Consider the following 6,000-nt stretch of genomic DNA (forward strand, 5'->3'; position numbering starts at 1 on the left):
AATAAGCCTGAACAAGCTATAATAACCCATATATGCTATCTCCGGTGCAATCACATGATATACCACATAACTCAACACTTGTAGTGATAACTTCTAATCACAGCAATTGCACACAACATCCGCATACCGATAGAAAAATTCTTATCAACTAAAGTCTCATCCCAACACTTTCATATACTGCCAATGATCACTAAGACACACGGTAAGCCATAACCATTTCCTAGATCAACCATTCAAGAAGCCACTCCTCCTTCGGCAAATACCACAACAAATTTTCGAGCCGAATCTCGATGTTATCCTTCCAACATGCTGAAATCGAATCCGTTCGCATTCATTAATGATCCCAACGATCTACTCTACTCCAACACACTACTTTGGTGACATGACACATCAATACAAGCCTAAGCCACAACTTGCATAATACGCACACCAATAAGCAACAGTCCGAACATACTCAAATCATGAAAATGACTCAAATGAAAGAGCTATACCTCAAGCTCACCAGTACCACCACAACACAAGACTGAGAACCCGTCCCGCGTCATAGGAACAAAACACATGAATCTAACCCGCAAGGTCATACCTCCACATAACTTTGTTGCGATGTGCGATCCTATCCAACACTGCTCTACATGAACCGCCTCAAGTCATTATGCTTGAAATCGACAAACACGCACAATTTGATGTCTGGAACTAAATAAATCATTACACCCATGGTGAAACAAATAACATACACTATGCACACCCGATAGGACATAACCGATACGCCCTTTACCGAGCAACACCCAATTACTCTTCCCGCTTCACTTTCACTATGAAACCCCAATAGAACCGCACCATATGTGCCTATAACTAACAAAACATAACATCTCGCAACACAGAAAGGTAACTCATGGATCTCCCCAGATTACTAATAAGCTCAATAACAATCGAATCAACACACCCCTCAACAGTACAATTCAGAGCTAACCAAGCCGGCTCAAATTAGAACATGCATCCACATTGGCATGCCAACGAGCTCCTTATCACAAAAATCATGGAGTTGCTCTTCAACTCCTTTAACTCTGTCGGTGCCATATGATATAGTGTCCGACATCAAATCAATACCAAAATCAACAACCTTGTCCGACAACATGCCCGGCCACAAGAAACATATCCGAAAAGTCCCTCAGCACCGGAACTAAATCAATGGTAGGAGCCTCTGCACTGACATCTATCACAAAAACCCAACTAAGAAAAACAATCCTTCCCAGCCATCCGCTGGGTCTTCGAAATATAAAACCACTCTACTATGACATAATCCGTCGAATCTCACCACTCAATCCATGGCATTCCCGGCATAGCCACCAGTGCCGCCTTAGCGCAATAGTCCAAAATGACACAACATGGAGACAACCAGTCTGAACCCAATATCACATCCAAATCTAACATACCAAGCAACAAAATATTCGCTTGGGTATCCAAATCCCGATAGTCACTAAACAGTGTCGATACCCACAACTCACAACCACAACATAGCCTAGATATGAGAACTTCCCGTCTCCAACTCCATATGGCCCATGAATCAACATATCTGGTCCAATTTTGCCATCCGAATACATACCCCACCTCAAATACCCAATCATTCCACAAGAGAAAATCTAGAATTCCTCTCTGCCACCAAGCAAACTTGAATATCAACAGTCGATCTAACAAGAAAATGCCACAATACTACCGAAGTATCATCAACTTAATCACATTGCCCTTTCTGAAACATATGCCTTTTGTCAAATCATTCCCATTTAGCAATACCATTTCCTTAATCATCTGGAGATCATACCCCTAATCATCTAAAGCTCATTTCCCTAATCATCTGAAGTTGTCCATGGTGCCTAAGAACTTTTTTTGACTATCCGTTCAAAACTGAACCGTAACCTTACACACGCAAATCCCAATCCTCCATAACATACTGCATATACCATATCATCCTAGGATAACATGAGAACTTTATCTCCCTTCCGAGCCACAAACATCTATGTATACTAGTCAATAACTTTTCATTGATCCCATCTAGAAGAAAATCACTATGCACCCCATGCTCCTCATGCCCATAGAAAATATACATCTCCAACTGTGGTAGAAACCATATAGAACTCCCCGAATTCCTTTTGCACAATACTAGCTCATCAGAACTGAATCCTTCTAACTCACCGAGCTACGCATGTCATTAAAACCCAAAAGAATTGCCGCGAAACACCTGCAGAGACTCGTTACCTCAAAAACACCCAAGGAACTAATCATATCCTTACCATACGATCTGGCCTACTACCACGCTATCCTATTTATTCGAGTTTCCCTCTGATCTACCGTTAGCTTGACACTTCTTCTTGCTACAACGCCACAATTCCTCAACCCAAATTTAACACGCGAGACCCAAGCATGAAACCACACTGTCTAAGGCTCATAAGCCGCTGAGTACTCTCTTAAATGTTTTCAAAAGCACCACGTTCAAAATACGTATCCCCGAAGGGACTTCCTGCGAATCTGGAACCATTACCTTCCTAATACTGATATATAAAATCCCATAGTTAATGTAAAAAGTACCACAAGTCTTGACATTTTCCAAATGAAAACTCAGTTCCTAACCACATATACAACTTTAAAATACCCAATTGCTACATGTAGAATCTTGAATACATTAGAACCATTCTCGAGAGTCATTCACTCTATTCAAACTGCAATTAGTCTAATCAAATGAACCAAAAAACCCGTGTCTTATTGGCACTCCGACACCGCAGAATGTAACCTCATCCCAATACAACCAAGCAACTTCCTGCTCTATGCACCGAGCTTTCTTGCTAATAATAACTCAAGACATCCCGTGATTCTCACACACCTATGAAGTATAATATAATTTTCGTCAAAATTTTCCTTTACTCGAGCCATCCTCGGTCTCAATTTCTGCAAGCCATAATTGATTCACCACACGCCTCAAACTAGAACCAACATAGCACCTAACCGTGCAATCGCCTAATTAATAGCAGGCTCCCCCACTTGGATCGAAGCCATAGATCAGAACACACTCAATAACTCATAACGAATATACTCTATTGATGCCATGATACTATAGTGAGATTAAACTCAAATCTTTTATAAGCCTGTGAAAACACAGATCATCTAGAATTTTAACACTTCTGCAAATCTCGCATTCCACTCTCGCAACAATCACACCTACTCTGTAAGCAACCCAATTTAAATTGCAGCACATATCCTTCACTCGTAAATGAGATCTTCTAACAGACACATAAGGATCGTATAACCTCAGAACATTTCGCAGGAGACAACCCACCTGCTTTGCCTCTAACTAACATTTCTGTATACCTTCCACTATCATAAACTGTATGCAGTCACTTAGTCTTTCTGAGTCTGAAATCATACCGCAAAATAAAATTTACTTTACTCACAATTGGGAAACATGAAAAGATCCTTCACTCGCCCATAACTCGGGGCTATACCTCGAATCAAGATGGAATTCAAGCACCTAATAGTTCTTCTATCCTTTAGCAGACCTTCCTCGTCACTTCCAAATCATACGAATACACCTCACAACACTAACATTCTCATTACATAGCCATCCAACCGTCACTTCCACTAATAGGGAAAAATACCGAACATATAAATTCAAAAGCACTTGATTACACAATCAGCACCTTGGTGCTCAAGCTATAGGCAAAGATCTGACCTCAAGTCCTCCAAACTGGCCCAACATCAACTCACAGAGATCACATCTCGCCCCTCAATCAAGGAATCACAAGCCATCGAGGCACATCTGATACTGAGCGCTCATGCGCGCATATGAACGCATGGAAGGAATTCAAGAGTTAATTTTCAAGCTGAACCAAGGACGCATAATTAGAATTCAAAAATGTGAAGTTTTCCTAAAAGTTCTGCATCCTCTCGAGGATAAATACATACGTCTCCGTACCGATCCGCGAGACTCTACTAAACCTGCTCATGACTCGCGAGACCTATGTAACCTAGGCTCTGATACCAATTTGTCACGACCCTAAACCCGAACTCAGTCGTGATGGCGCCTCTCGTGAAGACAAGGCCAACCAATTACACCCAATTAACTTTTTAAATAGTTAAATATCATAAAAGCAGTCTAAAACATGATATAGCAATACTAAGTAGCGGATAATGTCAATAAGGTGCGGAAGTACAACCCAACACAGCCCTAACCGGGGTGTCACAAGTCATGAGCAACTAATGATTTTGATACGAGTCTACTAGATACGGTGTCTGGTACAATAGTTTGAAAAACATAGAATTAATAAGATAAAGGGAGGCACAGGGGCTGCGGACGCCAACAACTACCTCGTAGTCTCCGAAACCCCGCCTGGATTGGGAGGATCAACACTTAGGAGCGGGATCTATTATGCCTGAATCTACACACAGGGGTGTAGGGAGTAAAGTGAGTACTCCAACTCAGTGAGTAACAAATATAAATAATGGCTGAAAGCATGAAAACACGTAAAGGCACAAGGCAATTCTATATCAAAGCAGTAAAATCACTTAAAGCAGTAAATCCGTGAAGAAATCAAGTTAAATACCTTTTTCAACAAGTAAAACAGGTAGTTTGGTAAGTAAATAACAAGTAGAAATCCGCCACTCGGGCACAATATCAATCACTCAGAATAGTATCAGCTCCTCGGGCTCACTCTCAGAACAGTATCAGCCCCTCGGGCTTATTCTCAATACAATATCAGCCCCTGGAGCTCACTCTCAGTACAATATCAGCCCCTCGGGCTCACTCTCAGTACAATATCAGCCCCTCAGGCTCACTCTCAGATCATGATGGGTACCCACGCTCACTGTGAGTGTGCAGACTCCGGAGGGGCCCCTTACGACCCAAGCGCTATATCAAGCCACCTCGTGGCATCATCTCTCGGCACTCGGCCTCACATCACTCAAGCCACCTCGTGGCATATAAAAATATCTCAGGCCCTCGGCCTCATATCACTCAGCATATCCTCATATATGGCCCTCGGCCTCACTCAGTCCAAAAATCATCACAAGTCCCTCGGGCATTAGTAAAACAATAGTTCTCAGCCCAAAACATCATTTAGAAATATCATTTAAGTCTCAAAACTGAGTAAGAGTGGCTGAGTTATAAAACAGTAGGAAACAATAGGACTGGAAATAGTGATAAAAATCCCTAGAGGGTTCAAATAGTTGGCACGAAGCCCAAATATGGCAATTAGCCCAAACCATGATGATAACAAATAGGTTTCAGTCGAATACGCGGTAAAATCATCAATCGGGATGGACCAAGTCACATTTCTCAATGGTAAACGACCCCACGCTCATCATTAAGCGCGTGTCTCACCTCAATATAGCACTACGATGTGCAAATCCGGGGTTTCAAACCCTCAGGGCATCATTTACAATCATTACTCACCTCGAACCGGCTAATTCTCTAGCTCGCGATGCCTTTTCCCCTTGAATTGGCCTCCATGCGCATGGAATCTATCCAAAATCAGAACGAATATGTCACAATATGCCGAGGGAACAAATCCCAAGCGAAAACAATCGAATTACCACAAAATTCCAGAATTTGGTCAAACCCGACCCCCGGGCCCACATCTCAGAATTTGACAAAATTCACAAAACTAGAATCCTTATACTCTCACGAGTCTAACCATACGAAAATTATCCAATTCCGGTACCATTTGGTCCTTCAAATCATCATTTTACATCTTTGAAAGATTTCACAATTTTCTTCCCAAATTCCATCCCAAATCATGAATTAAATGATGAATTCAATGATAGATTCATGTACTCTAGCCAAATCTGAGTTAGAATCACTTACCCCGATGAATTTCTTGAAATACCTTCGAAAAATCGCCAAAATCCGAGCTCCCTAGGTCAAATATCAAATAAAACCTAAAACCTCATATTTATAGAGACCCCACAGATCTCCACCTCCGCAGGCCGCACAAAACTGACCGCGGTCCGCAC

This window comes from Nicotiana tabacum, chromosome 7 (genome assembly GCF_000715075.1).
Source record: "Nicotiana tabacum cultivar K326 chromosome 7, ASM71507v2, whole genome shotgun sequence".
NCBI classification, from domain to species: Eukaryota; Viridiplantae; Streptophyta; class Magnoliopsida; order Solanales; family Solanaceae; genus Nicotiana; species Nicotiana tabacum.